Genomic DNA, 19,966 nt, shown 5'->3' with positions numbered 1-19,966 from the left:
GGCCGGTGTATATAACTCAAAATTTTGAAAATTCCATAATGGGTGATATCATTTTAATTAAGAAGGTTGATAGATTAGCAAAAGCAGATTAGCAGAAAGAAACGATTGGCTGTACGGCCACCCCTTACGGCCCTTACGATTGGCCGTAAGGGGTGGCCTGGTTTGTGAAGTTTGGTAATGCCAAACATGTGTGGAAGAATGTTGCTCTGGAGTTATTGTGCATGTCATCGACCTGATAGGTATTTGTGTCGGAGAAAATGTGTTGCATTTTGTCTATGTACGCGTTTTCATTTAAGATCGTGATAGCGTCTCCCTTACCAACTTTTGTACGATAATATTCCGATTTCCCTTTAGCTTACGTATGTCCAATAGCTGTTATTTACTCATGTTTGGTTGAGATACTAACGTGAATTAATAATAGCATTTGTCTCGTACATCATTCAGTATTTATCCGGATGATTCTCTAATTTGGTTTGTAACTCGATGATGCTATGCTATGCCATGCCATCCTTAATAGGGTAATGATTATCATTTATCGCGAAATTAAACCCATATTGTAGACCGGATAATTAGGACGAGGAGAACGATTGTGATGAAATGTTAATGATATGATAAAAGATTTTTGGAAAGTGTGGGTTTTCCGTGTAAGCAAGGTCCATTTTTTTTTAAATGTCTTTGTGGGACGTTATTAAGGGACTTTATGCGTGTATTATTGAAATTGATAAAGTCTGACCATGTTTTTGGTGTTCTCTTTTTAATCCAAATCTGAGGCGGTGTATTTGGTGTAGAGATTGGTATTTATCCCGGAACCTTTTGTGTAATTCTTCCCGAATAATTACGATGGACGTTTGGCGTATAATATACAGGTGCTTCTTACATGTATTCCTAGTACAAACTCGAGCGAATTTCGGAATAATGTTGGGGGAAAGACATTTTGCTATAAACGAAATATGAAGTTTACTTTGTGAAGTATTTAATGAGTATTCTGGAATATTGGAATTTCCTATTAAGTGTGTCCGTATCCATCAGGGAACAGGATAGAAAGGATATACCGGGCGGATGAGGTGTTGTGTGATAAGCATTAAAGTATTTTGTAATGTGACACTTTGTTAATTGATAGAACTTCTTAATGTACCGTTATTTTGAAATTCAACTTGATAAAATTAATAGCAAAGCTTAACTGCGGTACTCACACCTCAGTTATTTGAGGTGTGAGTAAAAAGTTATTTGAGTTGGCGTCAGTGACGGGATTCGAACCCGGGCCCTTTCGACTCAGTGTGGTAAGGACGGTGACTTTGCTATTGTGCTACTCGCGTAGACAGACACAAATGGCCTGTGAAGAAATAGCCAATGAACCTGGACCACAGACATCCCCTGTTCACTGAATTTTAGCTATGATTTTGCAAAAGCAAAAGTCGCCACCCAATGTAGCCCGAATCTGCTGTCAAATGAACAACGGCAAAGCGTTGTTCACTGAACATCTTCAATTCAGTTTGAACCTGAATTGAAGTCACAACCAGTTCAGTAGGCGCATCATTTCACCACGCCCCTGCGAATGAAGCCGGCAGGCACCAAAGGTAAAAATGGCCATTGTAACCTACAAGTATGAGGGTGTTACTGCCGCTGGTCATGTGCCACTTAAAAGATCAATAACTGGAGAATTCTGTGCAGCATTTTTTTTTCGTCAGAAAATTCGCTATAAACTACACAGATGTTGGAAGCTGGCATGTTCGTACTCTGGCAATGCAAGATCTCATACTACCCATTCTGTCCAGCTTGTTTCACCGATTAGACTACATCGAAGGATTTTAATATGAATTTTGATGTAAAATAAATTCCTTTTTAAGTTAGCTGCTTCTGTGCATCACTTTGGAATATCCCTCGTACATTTTTCAGTATAAATGTTTGTTCGTTATTTTCATACTGTAAAACCCGACAAAACCCGTAAGGAAAAACTCTGATCCTGCCCGAAATCGCTTGCAGCTTCGATTGAAGAAGACTTCATAAATTCCTCCAACCACCGACGAGAATCGAAACGAGTGGCAGGAGTTGCTAATGAATCGTGCAAACCAATTACCCAAGAAGGTTAGTTGACATGACACGCTAGAAGTTCCTGTGTGACACTCCAGTGGAACATCCACATAGGGTCAGAGGGGTTTACAAGATAGAAATAAATTTACGAGGATTTACATTTTTGAAGACGTTTACAAAAGGGGGAATTTCCTCAAAGACGTTTATTTCCGAGGTTTGCGCTTGGAAATTTTGGGGAGTAACTTTTCTCTTCAGGATAAATCGGCTATCATGCTCTGTCATTAATTAACGACCATGCATTAGGCAGCGCACGAACTAACGGCTAGTGCTGCTTCTCAAGGTCTTGTCGTTTTAATACTCTGCGCCATTATTCGGTTATAGGGTTTTTTGTATGTTTGTACTTCAGTGAATTAATTTGTATTCACGATTCATTCACTGGGGGGTTGAATCATCTGATTATCAAGAATTTAAATGCAATTTATCGATGTTCTAAAGAGTTTCTGGCTCTCCATGAAATTATTTACCATGCGTTGTAGTAGAATTTTCTTAATTCCGATATTAAAAAGCGTTTAAATTTTAAATTTAACTATCATATATCGCATTATAGTACGCGAGAAAAATAATTGAGCCAACTCTTTAATGTCGCTAACATCAGTTCTTTGTTATGCCCAAAGGGGTTAATATCAGAAAAATCTTAGTAGTTGCTATAATATATAATATATCAATAATATAGACTTTGCTGTCAGGAAGGCTTCCGGCCAAATACTTCGGTTCGCTCTCGACTGCTTATGGTCGTTTCGATGAATCAAACAGTAGAGCTTACTTTCATGATTAGTTTCCATAACAATGTTACGAAAATGGAACATTTTTCATAAACAAGAAGTGGATAATGCTAGAATTCTGATTAACTTTCCTAATTGGTTTAATGGGACATAAATTGGGTTTAGTGAAAGCTTTGCCCTTAGGAAATAAACTGCACGACTTATAAAGAATGGACAGATTTACCTGAAAATTTGCATGCATAACTATGTCTCATATTTGCGTAATTGATTAGAATGGAAAGTTGACTGGCTCAGGAGAACGTCCAGTTACGTGCCTCTTACCTCCCTTACTTCGAAATATGAAGGTCTAATAAAAATGAGTGCACACAGGTAAATGTGTGTTAGCAAACACCCACCCAATATATAACTGTTGTACTGTATAAACGGTCTGATCATTGGGTTGTCAAGAAGATAGATAATAATGTTTCTTTATTGACTAAATCGTATACATACGTGATTCCGTAAACAGATACCCAGAGGAATCTAACGATGCATTGTCTAAACAAGTGATAAATACAAAGTACAAAAGAATAAATATAAGAAGTAAATGATAAATAAGTACCATGTCGACTTCGGCATGGTACAACAGTAAGTAGCGTCTTCGATCCCTCTGTTCGGACTCCTTATTTCAGCTTCTGCGGTTACATTTTACTTCTTACATTTATTATTTTTCCTACTTATTCTTTTCTCTGCCTCTGTCGGGTCAGCCATGAAATATACGCCAGCATTCCATATATCAACCGTTGCTCTTAATCCGGCTTCCATATGGCTCACATTATAACTTGGTTTCATTTTATATACAACGTGGTATGTATATTTCATGTTAGGAAACAGAGGCCTTCGTTTTGACGGCTGACCCTTGACAAAGACGTTGAAATCATCGAATTTGTAACATTAACTACATTTAATGTATTATTTTTTTATATTACAGGTATCTTTGTTTTATTACATGATTTTGACTTCCGGTTTTATTAGACTACCTACTCACCACATTCATTATCTACTTATCTACATTTCTTTATGGTCATTGGATTCTTTCTACTATATATAGTAGTAACTCAATCTGTAATCCTTCATTAATATCTATTCTATGTATCTGTATCTATTACTATTATACTAATATATATATATATATATATATATATATGGAAATACAGCTGTTTGAAACTGGTGCGCACAGTTCCCTGAATCAGATGTGACCAGGGAGCAATTATAACCTGCCCTATCCACTGCTATTGGAGGATGTTCCCTTGGCTACAAGGATTGGTATGTACTTTCAGCATGAGGGAGCTCCTGCACATTATACCTGTCTGGTGATACAATATCTAAATCGAACTTTCCCTGAACGATGGATCGGCCACCAAGGTCTCCAGACCTCGCTCTGTTAGATTTTTGTTTGTGGGGATGTATGCAAAGCGCAGTATACAAACAAAAGGTGAATACAAGAGACGAATTGCTGCCCTCGTACAGGAACGTCAAGACGACTTCAGAAGAACAACACGTCAAATTGGCCCCGAGTGCCAAGCGATATTAGTGACCACAGCGCCTTTCCAGAGTGATTATCTAGTACGCTTAATTGTAAATACGTTTCTCCTGAGTTTCGAAAGTCCGATAACTCCTGAAGATTATAATTAAATAGATATATTCAAATACTATAACCTAGAAAGGAAAGCCACCTTTCTTTAATCCCTCTTTTTATTTTTAGTTATTACTAACCCTTTTCTTCGCTTGGGTCACTAGGCGGCACCGCTCTTGCCTCCACGTGGCGGGGCTGGTAACCTGGGAGAAAAAGACAATCTCCCGGGGCCAAAAAGAGCATATCATGAGTAAATCAAACTCAGACTTATCTGGGCTGCCAGACGCAACCCAGATATCAAAAAAGAAAGACAGTTCCACAGCAGGAACGGCAAAGCGCCAAAAAACTGAGCCAGAGACATATCCAATTCCAACCTATCTGATCATCCATTCAACTGGTGAGAATGCAGTTGGCAAACTTTCTCCCTTTAGAATTCAAAAGGAATTGGAAAGTAAAGCAGGATCTCCGAAATCCGTAAAAAGACTCAGATCAGGAGATCTTCTCATAGAGACGTCTAATACCAAACATTCTGAGCGACTTCTGAAAACAAATTACTTTGCAGGTCTCCCAGTAACTGTAACACCCCACAGATCACTAAACACCTCTAAAGGAGTGATCTCAAACTGGGACTTACTAGATGTAACTGAAGAAGAAATGCTAGAAGAACTGAAAGAACAAGGAGTTATTCATGTCAAGAGAATCTCCACGAGAAAAGATGGTACTCTGATCCCTACCCGCAATCTGATCTTGACCTTTAACACACCGAATCGTCCATCATCCATTAAGGCCGGATATCTGGTATGTAATGTCAGACCGTATGTCCCAAACCCGCTACGGTGTTTCCGATGCCAGAAGTATGGACATTCTCAAACAGCTTGCCGGGGAACCCCTACTTGCGCGAAGTGTGGTTCAATCGAACATGATTGCGAAAACTGTAATGCTCCTCAATCAGTATGTCCAAATTGCAAGAAAGATCATCCCGCTTATGCCAGAATATGGGAGCGCTGGAAAAGTGAGAAACTTATCCAGAAATATAAAACTGAGCATAATGTTTCTTACCAAGAAGCAAAAAGAATCATCTCACCACCAACTCATGCAGACAGACCTACGTATGCCCAAGCCATCAAAAAATTCCAATCAACCGGATCGCAAACTGAACTAACAGTATCCCCAAAACAGTCTTTCTCAAATTACGTAAAATCTTTGTACAGTGCAACTCAAACCCAAGCAGTAAATACACCAATTACCATACCACAAGAAAATGTCCAGAGTCCGGATCAAGGACCCAAAGAAAAACATATCCTAACTTCTAGTCACCAACAACAAATGGACACTGAAGAAAAATCAGCAGATGACCCTGTTCTTCAAATTTTTGTTGAAGAAGACATGGACACCGAAAGGCCTTCCTTCCCAAAAAAAGATAAAAGCAAAAGTGAAAAACAGAAAACTTCAGCAACCCGAAAACGCTCAGAAAGCCTAATAAGAGATAAATAATGCACAGAATAATACAGTGGAATTGTCGTGGATTCCGTGCCAATATCGATGACCTATACGATCTTTCTTGTAAGTACTTACCAATATGTCTCTGCCTTCAAGAGACGTATTTAAAACCCCAAAATACACCAAAACTGTCTCGTTACAACATTATTAGAAAAGACAGAACCAATGGGAATATTGCACATGGTGGTGTAGCCATTTTAACAAACCAACATATTGCTACCAAACAGGTCTCACTGAACTCTCCCCTCGAGGCAGTAGCAGTCCGTGTGGCAGCTGACATCCATATGACAATCTGCTCCTTATACATCCCACCAAGCTATACCTTCCAACAAAATGATCTCAACAATCTTATAGCTCAACTCCCAACACCTTTCCTCATTTTGGGAGACTTAAATGGTCATCACACTCTATGGGGTAACAACAACATCGACCAAAGAGGAAAACTAATTGAACAGTGTCTAGACTATAACAACCTCCTTCTTCTAAATGACGGTTCACCAACATACGTTCACTTTCCTTCAGGAACGGAACAAGCACTGCAATAGACTTGTCTATCTGTTCAGCAACCTTATATCCTATTCTAAAGTGGACGATAAACAACGATCCGCTACATAGCGATCATTTCCCCATAATAATTGAATTACTTAATAAGCCCTCTCATCATCCTACTAAAATTCCACATTGGCTCACTGAAAAAGCAGATTGGCAGTCCTATAAAAAATTAACTAAGCTTGATTCCGAAATAATCCAAAATTCCACAACTGATGAAGCAGTTGACTATGTCACAAAAACGATATTACATGCAGCAGAACAAACTATCCCGAAATCCTCATCTAAATTACCGATTCATCCAAAAACCTGGTGGAGTGATGAATGCCTTGTGGCTAAAAAAGAGCAAAGCAAAGCTTGGAATTCTTTTCGCCGGAGTCCAACTACAACCAATCTCATTCAATATAAGCGCGCTAGAGCAAGAGCGAGATATGTCAGACGCTGCAATAAAAAGGCTGCTTGGATCCGATTCACTTCAACTATTAATCAAACAACGCCTACACATAAAATTTGGAAAGCAATCAGAAAAATGAGTGGCAAATATAAAACGATACCTCTACCCATCATGGAATGGAGAGGGCAGAATGTAAATGATCCTGCTGAAATTGCCAATATACTGGGCGAAACCTTTGCAAAAACATCAGCAATAGAAAGTTATACACCGACTTTCAGAAGATTAAAAACAAGTTTAGAAAAACAAAAGTTAAACTTCTCTTCAAAAGGAGATGAACAATACAACTTACCTTTTACCATTCACGAATTACACAGAGCCTTGTCAACATCTAGACGCAGTGCTGTAGGACCAGATAATATTCACTATTCCATGATTCAGAAACTTAGTACCGAATCATTACAGTTACTTCTTCATCTATTCAATAGACTCTTCCTGGAAGATAAATTCCCTAATCAATGGCATCGTGCCACAGTCCTTGCCTTCCCTAAACCAGGTAAAGACCCTACAAATCCCACTCATTATAGACCAATTGCCTTGACCAGCTGCATTTGCAAAACTCTCGAAAAGATGGTGAACCGCCGACTGATCTGGTACCTTGAAAATCTCAATCTCCTACATTCTGCACAATACGGTGTCCGACAAAACAGATCTACACTAGATATACTAGTCAGACTAGAAACTTCCATCCGAAATGCATTCCTCAGATCGGAACACCATGTGTTAGTCTGCTTTGACATCAGTAAGGCCTATGATTCCACGTGGAAGTATGGAATACTCCGTGAATTACATCGTCATGGACTTCGGGGTCACCTCCCGATTTTCATACAGAATTTCCTATGCAAGCGTACATTCCAGGTTCGATTCAAAACCTCACTGTCCCAAGTATTTTCCCAAGAAGAAGGAGTTCCTCAAGGCTCTGTACTCAGTGCTTCACTTTTTATAATTGCAATAAACACCATTGCCGGACAAATTCCAAACACTATTGATAAAGCACTGTTTGTAGACGACCTGAGTATTTGGTGTCATGCAAAAAACATGAATACTATTGAGAGACAGTTGCAAGGGGCAATAAATAAGATCTGTTCATGGGCTCAGACTAATGGATTTCAACTTTGTCCGGAAAAAACATTTTGCATCCATTTTTGCCGCCAACGAAAACTCCATCCCAATCCAGAGCTAGAACTGAATCGCCAACCAATAGCAGTTCAACCGAGCATACGGTTCTTAGGAATCACTTTAGACCAGAAACTCACCTTTGTTGAGCATATCAAAAGACTAAGAAACTCATGTCAACAAAAACTAAATATCATCCGGGTTCTCTCTGCAACTAATTGGGGAGCTGATCGCCTTACTTTATTACGGCTATATAGAGCATTAATAAGATCAAAACTTGACTACGGAGCACAAGTCTATAGTTCAGCAAGACCTAGTGCCCTTCGCTGGCTTGACCCTATCCATCATAGTGGCATACGGATTGCATTAGGAGCATATCGCACGTCTCCAATACATAGCTTATATGCTGAAGCACACGAACCTCCTCTTTCGATCAGGCGACAACAACTGATACTACGTTACGCCTATAAAATTAGATCTATGCCAGAACACCCAAATTGGCAGATACTTTTTTCATCACAGCACACCAGGTTATACCAAAACCGCCCTAATGTTAATCGTCCTTTGGGCATGAGAATAAAACACCTCTTAGAAGAACTAAATCTAACCTTAGACAATGTGGCACATAGCCTCCCATCCTCTCTTGCTCCTTGGAATATCATTCCGCCCTCATGTGACTTACATCTACATGAATGGAATAAATCTACATTGCATAGAGAAAACTTCTTGCAGCTATACCATGCAGTAGTGAACCAGTTTCCTAGCTTTTCCATAGTACATACTGATGGATCAAAGAATGATGTCCACGTTGGAATCGCCGCAGTTTTCCCAAACATCACATTAGCTTATCAGTTATCACGTGAGTTCAGTATATTTTCCGCAGAACTAATAGCAATTCAGGTTGCACTGAATCATATCGAGTCTTCCGATATTAACAACAGCATTATTTTCACAGATTCCTTAAGTGCCCTTCAAGCACTAAAAAACACAATGAACATGACCCACCCAGTCGTGGAAAGAATAGTCAACTCTCTGCATACCTTATCAGTACTTGGGAAAAACATACACTTCTGCTGGGTCCCAGGACATATGGCAATTCCTGGAAATGAACTAGCGGACAATGCTGCCAAATTAGCTCACCTTTCATCTGAGAACAAGTGGAAAGTGCCTCATCAAGACTATCGACCAATAATCCATGAAAAATGCACGCGCCAATGGCAGTTATTATGGGAAAATCAGCCAAACAATAAACTTCGAAGTATCAAGCCAAACCTTGAGCGATGGCCTTCCAGCCTCAGTTCAATCCGACACCAGGAGGTAATATTGGCTCGTCTGCGAATAGGACATACAAATGTAACTCATGGTTATCTTTTAAGAGGAGAGATACCCCCTCAATGTCATCACTGTAATACAATGCTCACAGTGAAACACATTCTGGTCGAATGCACAAAATATACAAGAGAACGCCAGATGCTTTGCACTTCAGCCACAACAAAAGATCCTACACTTACCTCAATTTTAAACAATGAAACAAATGTCTCAAGCATTTATAATTTTCTCAAGATAATTAAAGTATATCACCTCCTTTAGTTAGAAAAACTTTTTGGTCCCTTCTTTCCATTTTCTCTATTTGAAAAGAAATTACATGCATAGTTACCATATGCATGGCGCACTATGGCCATAGTTGCCGATGCGCCCAATAAATTCCGAAACAAACAAACAAACAACACGTCAAATTACAGAGATTTTCAAAGTGCGTTGAGGTTGGCGGTGGGATTTTATAACATTTATGTGAACTGTAAAAAAATTGTAATGTTTTTCATCATTCAGAAAGTGAAAAAAGGGGAACATGCACGATGAACCTTAAATATTGCTGGAAATCTCTCGATAATCAATTTCTAACGATTTTCGATTCCTAGGACTTGACACCAAACTCAGTTTTCTTAGTGATAATTTTCTAACTCATAAAACATTTAGTACTCTGACTTGTGGGGATGATCAATACACTTTGTTCTACCCGAAATGAAATCTGAAATACAAGGAGTTTATTAATCGGTGGATTCAAAGCTGGCATATAAATAACAAACTGCTACAAATAAAACCCAGACCCCAATGATCATGGAACTCCGGTTTTCGGCGAAACAGACACGATGTTGTCCTTGTGCGGGCTCATCGGGCATAGCCATAGAACACAACTCTTCCTACGTATATTACTCAGGCATCACATTAGACTATAGAACTAAAACAAATACTTGATAATGATAGCTGAAATCTTTCACTTTTGAAATAGAATCCACCAGAATAATTCGCTTTAGTACACTCATAGTTTTCTCCATATAATTTTTGCTTGAAGTTCTTATCAGTCGGCTCGCAACATGCTATTGTTTGAGCATGTGCAATGACCTTTGTAGGTTTTTATTTTCATCTTATAAGGTACGTTACGAAAAGATACTAACAGGATAAAACAAATAGGATTACAGAATATTGGCTACAGAATTTTCTGCTTTTCTTTATGCCGAACGCTGTTTCTATTCTTTGTTGTTTATTGGATATTCTATAATAATATTTCACTTTTTTCTCTTTTTTTCAGCTGTTCATTGTACTGTGCAGTCCGATATTAGTGTTATTGCATTTAATTATCCAGTTTAGTGGCAAATATGTAGCCCACTAAATGAGATAATGATGCGCAAAAAAAAAACATTTTTTCAGTTCTTTTTTTTTATCTCTCGGTAACTTTGCCATCCGTGCTTTCTCCAAATTAGAAACATTTTAATGATGGTTGCTTAATATGTAATGATAAACAAATTCTCATTGTGGCTAATTAGTAGTGCACGCATTGAAAATACTGCTGGATCTTTCAGGCAATTCCTTTTTTTTATGCTGGTGAGAATGTTGCTTTGGTTGTTCAGTAGTTTTGGGTTGCTGTTCTCCTGCTCAGTTGCTTATTATTTGGTTGAAGGCAGGCTGCCGTTTGTATTTCTTGTCATGGGCCTCTTGTACACTTGAGGGTTGGATTATCTTTTTCGATCAATGTTGTGAAGTTTTCAGGTGAAGGGGTGCATTGGGAAACATTCTGTCTATTTGTTTGAATCTAGAGAGGTTGAATTTGAATTGATGTTGGGTTCTTTGTTGAGAGTCGCTGTTATTATGTTGGTTATGTTTTATGAATCGCTTGCAGAAGTTATCAACTTTGAAAAAGGTGGCTCCAAACTCGTTAATCATCTATTACAGAGGCTTTGTGTTTAAGTTTTCATAAAGCTGTTGCGTGGATATTGTATGGGTGAAAACTAACTTTGCTGTTGAGCCATCTTAGAATCTAGTGCAAGGAATTTCTTGACAGTTAGTAGCCCCAGAACCAGATTTCGGAAACTTATGACTATTTAGGTAAAATGCAACTTTGAACATGATTTATCGCCTTTTTTTTTATCATGAATAGCTGCTGTTTCTTGTTTCATTAGCCATTTTGCTTTTTGAATTTGTTGAGCAATATGTAAATAGTGGAAATTAAAAGAAATATTTTGTCATAAACTGCTCCTAGGTCTTTGTGGGTATAGATATTTGGAATTGAGCCATCTGCAATTTCAATCTCTATGTGGCTTGGTTGTTTCCGCAAGGAGTAAATTATTTAAGCTGATTTATTTACACTGATAGTCAGATTGAGTTATTTCAGGTAGTTGATTCCACACATCTACAAATTCGCGTCATTGCTAACTTTGCGAATATCATTACAGGCTTAGGAAATAATAAGTAACTTTAAATCATCGACATGTGCCAACATATTTTAATTTTTTTTTTACAAAAGTGGTTGTAGAACGATGCTGAAAATAGGGTACTGGAAAGTATACCACTTTGAGGAATGACTGTTGTAGTTGTGATGAGATTATCATCGGTGCAGTGGAAAAGAGATGTCTGTGATTTAGGCTGTACTGTAAATTGGATGTTACCATTGTGTCAATGAGAAAATGATTTTTTAGTATTTCGACAGCTTTCTTGTGATGTTATGTTGTTGAAAGCACCTTTGATGTCTAAGTAAAAGGCATAACATTGTGTCATCTTGAAACGCAGTTTGGTTACACACAATGTTGTCAGCTAGGCTTATTGTGGTGGTGGTGGAACGCCCACTAGGATCAACATGCATGTTGACATGTGCATTAGCGAAAATTGCATGAAGATGTGGCAGTATGATTTCATCAATAATTTTAGTTATTGAAGAAGCAGCAATTGGTCGATAGCCTCTATAATTATTACTGTTGGATTGTTTAGAAATCAGAGTAATCCTGGAAATCTCCCATAATCTTGGAAGGATTGGCTGGGAAATGCACCTGGTAATAATATGCGCTAAAGAATTAATGAAGTATGGACTAGATAATTTAATAAAACTAGGGCCTTCGCTACTATCAATATGTATTTTTTTATTTATTATGCTAGTCACATTCCCTACCAAAAACTGGTATCCCGGCAATATTATACAATACCGTACTTAAACGCATAGATGCATGAATTCACTTTTATAATACATAATTCCATATATTTAGTACATATATCCACTTAGTCCAGTTAGTTAATGTAGTCAATTTTTTTCCAATGAGACTCAAAGAAGCTCAGGAACTGCAACCATGTTAGATAAGTAGATCACTAAAACTCCATCAGTCAATCAATTATAAAAATAAAAAAAGTGCACATTGATAAAGTTAAGACTTAATGAAAATGCCACCAGAAATAAGAATCCACGTTAGTTAGTTTCTTCTTTCTGGTGGCTGAATTCAGTGCAGTCCAAAAGAAATAATGGATTCACCAAAGATGTGCTCACGGAAAACCAAATCAAGTCCACTCATCTCAGTAGTCCAAATTGAAAATTTTGGCAGCATACAACTGAGCAGAGCAGATAGAACTAGGTGAATAGCAGACATGGGAGTTGACGAAGAGAGAGAGCAAAGCAGACTCTCACCAGTAATCAGAACAGTGCCCGCATCCTACGTCTCCTCTGCTAGTAAATAGTAATTTGTTCTGATGCACAATCTACGAGACCCGCACAGATTACAAGACAGTGTGCTGCTCCAATTGGAGCATTTTTTTATTGTCCCTGCTGAATTCGGAAATACTGCCATATATTACCATACCATACATTCAGTGTTAAAAGTAAAATTCATAGTATCGTCCAGAGAATGAGGTACATCCATTCAAAGTAGACAATTTCCAAAGGCCATCTGCACAAGAATCCTCAAGATGTCTTTCTCTCTGAAACGATTTGGGTTTTCGTTACCCACACAGGCTAAGCTCTAGCCTATTATTAGAGTGGTAACGCACATCCTGCGCCTACCCTGTTGAAACACTGAAATACATTTTAATGATCGGCCAACCTGGTTGTTTTCTAGTCAGCCACAAGACCTTATTATACGATGCAACAGCTAATTTCCTTGCTCCTATATTTGTAACAAGATAATCATGTTCAAAATACACCTGGACGGAAAACTTTTGGAAAGATTTGAAATCCGCCTCTATTCGTACCAGAAGTTGTTCACGTCGAGGATTCAAAGCATGTCGATCCGGCGACTCTACTATTAATTCCTCCCTAAGATCGGAGGCCTGGACAGATTACAAGCCCTTGTAATCTGTGCGGATGAATTTAAATCTGATCATTTCTGGGGACAGATTTAAATGTGACGTTGTTGCTCAGGTTTCTTGAAGTGGAAGATTAGGATAAACAAGATCTAGCGCTTGATTTTCTCTGGTAACAGTGAGGTTGATTTTTTTTACAAGGTACTAGAAATAATGAGTAGACAGCAACTTTATTTGGAAATTGTTTGGGCAGGAGGAGATTAGAGTCGCCCGTTATGATTTTGTTAGTATGAGGCTTATGAACAGTAGCGATACGGGTTATTACTTCATTAATGGTGTTATCCGTAGTTCCAGGTGGATTATAAATTTGTAGCAGCGAATCTTATATTTGAATTAGCAGAGAAATTCCTTCAAAGTTGTAGGTATTAGAATTGAAGGTGTTCATTTCTTTCATATCGGATTTTAAAATAATTGCTGTCCCTCTACCACTTCGATTAATCGTTGATGTCATATATGGTGTGTAGTTGATTTTTTGGCAGTAGGAAAACATCTAGTAGAGGTTCCTGCATACACGTTTCAACTAAATATATGAATGCCTCGAGATGTCTCTATTAGCAACTCAATAAGAGAAGACGGTACATTTTTTAAGCTTCTTACATTTTGAATAAAATTGCTAATATGCACATAAGTGTCAGAAAGATGTTCACAAACAGATGTATTAAGTGGCAGCTTAAATAATGGACTAAGATACGAACCAGGCGAGATATTACCTTATCTATGCTGGCAGTTCAGCAGATTGAGAATTAGATGGTAATTCTTCACTACAATTGTTGACTGTAGATACAATGGTCTACTCGTCATACCATAATATGGTATGATGAGTAGATCATTTGGTCAGATATCAGGGTTTAAATATTGTTGTAGGTCACAATTCTTTAGCTCAATTCTGAAGGATGCGTAGTGGAATGTTTGGTTTTTATTTTGCAAGATCCACAGGTATTTATAGTTCTAAAAGTAGCTGATCCATTTGCTGGGAGGTGGTATTGGGATCTAGCCTGCTAAGAGGAAATATTATTATTTTACCTCTAGCTATTTCGATTTTATTTTATCTTAACACAAGACTTCATTTCTTGTTTTTATTATGGTAACATATCTGTTCTTTCTGTGGGGAAACTTTTTTAGGCAAGCTACTATGGGTAGGCACTTCAGGATTGAGATCAGAAGGATAATTTTGATAGTGCACATAGAAACCGTCAGATTTTGTTCATTGTTCGTGGTGAGTTTCAGTTGTATGGTTGGGTCAACAGCACGTTGCGAGGAAGCTCGATTGTATTCACTGAGAGATAAGAGGGATAGCTATATTTTGAAGATCGTGCTGGTATTTTTTGCTGAAACAAATTTAGAATCTGAATTTGAGGGCCGGAAACTCAGCAACGTGATGCATAAGAGAATGGTAAGGTAACAGGGGGCTCTCAACTATGCCTCAAACATTGCCTTTAGATCAAGAATCGTGTGATAGAATTTACACTGCATAATTATCTCCAAATTCTTTCCTCAGCATTTGTTCCCGAGGAGCAAATGAGCTCGATCTTTGGAGATGTAGATGGGGGGTAGGAAGTGTCGTCCATTTGGTGGGAGACATCGTTAGTTAACTTCATCGAATGATGCGAGTCATGCTACTGCCGAGCGTTCCGGTGACCTCGATCACAGATCATAGACAAACTTGGTCATCTTTAACCGTAGAAATACCTTCAATTCTTTTTCTTGCCTCACCACTACGCGATCACAAGAATCCAGGTTTGTGCTGCTACTTCCGTGATATAATCCTATCATAAACTGTTTTCCTGCGGTTAAAAGTCCGGTACAAAGGTATGTTCGATACCAACTACGTTATTGAACCTGCAAGTGCGGATGCTACACCTTCCAGCTAGAGTTGTTCCCCAACCACTCTTTTTTTTTTTCATTTAATAAAGAAGGCAGTCCCTGCCAGCTTTCCTAGCAACCACACCATCTATGGCAATAGTGTACAGGTAATTTCTGGCATAGCATATAATACCACTAGTTGTTTATCATTCCTGGCGCATGGAGACATCCAGGGATCGTCTTCCACGGTACGTATCTTTCCGTTCACAAAACATTCATACATTGAAAGACTGCTGCAACTTCCCATAAATAACTTGGAAACATGGGCACTACAGAATGGATATCGTTTATCAGAAAATTACATCTTAGAAATTGTCTTTAGAAACGCTTTTCCTAGCTAAGCTTACTTGATTTTTCTTTTGTGAAGAGTTATTCCAACAATTAAAAAAAAGCTGAATGCAATAGAAAAGTCCTTTTATTTATTGAATAGTTTTAGCAAAACTGGAGATAACACAGCGAAAACATAGTACACTTAGTGAAGGATTCCAATTTTTACCAATCTCTTATTATCGTTGTTCGTAATATCCGTGGGCGTTCACACGTGAAATAGGTTCAGAAGCAGACGGCAAATGTTGATAGGAGTCTGCCGATTGTCTCCCCAAATTCGCTGGATTACAGCTCTAAGCAATGTATTGGCCACAGTGACTGGATTAATCCTCTGAACTGTTTTCACAGATCATTAAATGCCTCAGATTACCCATTAAGGAGATCGTCTGGAGTTTCTTTTTACCAAGATTTAACAAACTTTGAGAGAAACGGGAAAAATTAAATAAATAAATAAATTAGAGTTAGTCCTATGATAGTGTTTGAAATGAGAATAAAAATCCAACTTATTTTTTAAAAGGTTTCATTCGTTTCGATATTCATCTATTCAAGAAATGCATTTCAGACTATTTAAAAAGGCTACATAATCACACCTTCATAGGTTTAATTTTAGTAATGATCACGTAAGGACTGAAAAGAGCACAAAAACTATATAAATAGGATGCACACTTTTCGATTTTTAAAACTTCAGGCTTTCAAATTCAGTTTAAATCAGAAATATTGAATTAGTTGGAAAATTGTAAAGCCAGACTTCTAGCAATCGATTTAAAATTTAGCCTTCTTTGTAAACTAAAACAAAATGTTCATCGCTTTTTTTTAATAACTATATCTTACGTAATTCATATTATTAATATAGCTGCCAACTTACTGGCAGAAAAATTTTAATATATATATATGGATTTGAAGATTAGACCCGAACTTCAGCCAGTTTATTGGAACCTGAAAATCAAGATTTATGTGTTAAATTTCTGATTGACTTTGGGGTCCTGTTTTTTTTTTTTTTTTTTTCAATTAAACAAGATATCTAAGCATTTCAATATAGAGGGCTATGAAGTTGAACATTGCCAATGATCATTTACAAGCACTGCAAAGAGTAAGATTTCCGTGCAGATGATTTTGCTTGGAACTCATCAAAATAACGTTTACAATCTCAGTAATAACTGGGTTTTATTCTAATCTTTATAATCCCAGAAATTTTCGAAATTCGTGACCTGTTGGGTGAATTATTAGTGATAAGGAATGCCCTTGTTACTGCTGAGTCCACAGTTGTGTAGACAATGTTCCACGAAGAGTTTCGCACTGAAAACTGACGTCTGGTAATTTATCAATTAATGAAAACTTACATAGTTAGCATTTATCCTGTTTGATCATTCGTTGAAGTCAGTTTGCCTCAACTCAGCAAAGTGTTTTCACGTGGAAATTCCGAGAACAATGTTCGACTTAGTCATACTATGCTTGGTCATGACATTAGTGTGCATTTCGCATGGTTTCTCATTCTTCGCATGCTACGATTTGACAATATTTCCTTGGATGTATCACCTCAATAAGAATATAATGCAAAGGTAAAGAAAAAATTCAAATTCCAATAAAATTTGCGAAGTTTTTTTTATCTGCACGGAGCCACTCCGATCAAACATGTCAAGAATGATAATTTCAAGATATGGCAACAATATCAGGAACAAACCAAGATTTAAAATATCTCAAGATGGCCAAAATATGACCCTACCAACGAGGAACCAATGGTGGAAGGCGATAACCAAGCAGCGAACTCTCAGTGGCTACAGGATAGACGGTTTATAAACAAATGTGGGAAAACTCCAAGAAAGAGGACTATGCACGGCGGTCCATGGTTTATATTATTTTTACTTGCGGACAGGACAGCATCGTTTGACTTGGTGAAGAGAATGCATTCTAAGAAGCCAAGTTCCAGGGCTGACGTTCTCTCTACACATGAGGCAGCATGATTCAGCTTTGAAACTTCTTCTCAACCTTTTTTATATAGTAAGAACGTAGAGCACACTCTTGTCCTTCTAAAGAGCGTGAAAAGGATCTGTGGGGGCGGGGATTTTTTCTATTTATTATTTTTCTTTATTTATATTTGTATATCCTTTTACTTATTATCTTTATCTATCCCCTTTTAATTAGTTCCCCTTTAAAATAACTCCTCACTTGCGCATCTGACTATTAACTTCACAGAAAGTTCTAGGTTCAAGGGAAGAGCTCTTAGATGTATATAATTCCCTTCGGATAGACTGGTACTCAGAACAACAAAAAACACACAAAGGTTATATATAAAATTCAGTTTATTGTACATGAATACATCAAAACAAAAATGATTAAATCCAAACATATGACAACATGATCTAGTCTCATCTTCTTATATACATATATCTTAATCATGCATCAGTTAAAACCATTAATAACAAATATCAATCCCTTTCTATACCTTTACAAAATTCAATACTTATTACAGTGATTATGAACAGGTATCACTCACTTCTAATTCCCATCCAAAACACATTTAATTCTAGCCTATCAAGCAATTATAAACAAGGCATCAATTACTTCAAATATTTTATATATATATACCCCTTCCAAAATTATTTATATATCTATTAACTTGCTCTGGCTAATGTCCTTCAGCACACATCCTAAATTAACCTATCCTTACAACTGAGTAATTCTTATACACATCTCACATTGTTCTGTTAAAGGTTCTACCAATTCGGCTATCGGGATATCTACAGTCTTTTGTGTGATGGTGAGAATACTTAAGAGAACTAATCACTTACTTAGTTATCTTGAAGGGCTCTGCGGCATGTCCTTCATCTTTCTCGCGGTGAACAGCAGGTCTATTCCATCTGGAACGCATCTCACAAACTCTTGGAGAGTTCGACAGGAGTTATCGGGTTTGCTTCTTGGGTTTGGGTGCCTTTTCTCCTTAAAAGCGATTCATTTCATCTGGTCAGCGTGTTTGTCTTCCCTTCTGTCCGGATCCGGATTCTATCGGCTTCAGCTCCATTATCTCCTGGGCATCAGACATCTTGTTTATTAACACGGGAGTTGATTCCTTCTCAATTATTGTGCAAGATCCTACAATGAGCTAACTTCACCGTATTCTGCTTTCTCAACTATTTTTTGTTGTTTTCTGCTCTTTACTGACAATACGTCTGGCTTCCTTTTATTGTCCAACGATTTTAATTTTTCTGCACGGCACTTTTCTCCAACCCTTTCCACTCCTTCACTCAAAAATACTGTCTGCTACCGACTTGCTGACGGATTGACTGACTGCTACATCTTAACTTGATCCCCTTTATTCTCTCCAACACTAACTTATACTACAACTACTCAACTTACTGACACTGACTGACTATACCATCTTAAACTTTGTCAAAAACTTGCTCAACTCTGACAGAATAACTCATTTCACTAACACTAACTAAAATCTCCACTTTCTCTCTTACGAACTCATCCTAACCAACTCCGACAAAAATATATATATACAGGGTGAATCCGAACTCTACTGACAAACTTTAAGTGGGTATTCGGTGGAAGTATCTGAATGTTTTGAGATAGGAAACACATGGGTAGTGAAGCCTCCTCACTATGTAATTGGACAAAACGTACTCGGCCGTACACAAGTCAATAAGACACGTGATAATTGCATTATGGTGCATTTAATCATTACAATAAACATGGGTTAGTTACAGTAGTTGTTCAAAATGTCGACCATGAAGATCGCGACAAAATGTACAGCGCCACACAATCGACTGACGTACTCGCTCTAGCATCCCAGGGTTGTGCGCACCTCCTCGCAGGCTGCGGTAATACGAGCAACAAGGTCCATCTCAGCGGTATTAGGTCAGGTGATCTTGTTCGCCATGCGATAGGACCACCACTACCGATCCATTGGTGTCCAAACCTTTCGTTGAGGTGATTCCTAACATTGACGGCAAAGTGTGGTGGCGTTCCATCATACTGAAACCACATTATAAAATTTAGAAGGACTTCTTCCAGACATACTCTGTACACAATACAATTCAATCTTCGGGGAAGCCTTTAAGGTCCTATCACATAGTCATGTACGATACCTGTCTAGATGTTAACAGCAAATGT

Source organism: Mastigoproctus giganteus, chromosome 5 (assembly GCF_048544385.1).
Source record: "Mastigoproctus giganteus isolate SK-2022 chromosome 5, ASM4854438v1, whole genome shotgun sequence".
NCBI lineage: Eukaryota > Metazoa > Arthropoda > Arachnida > Uropygi > Thelyphonidae > Mastigoproctus > Mastigoproctus giganteus.
This window is presented reverse-complemented; position numbering follows the sequence as displayed.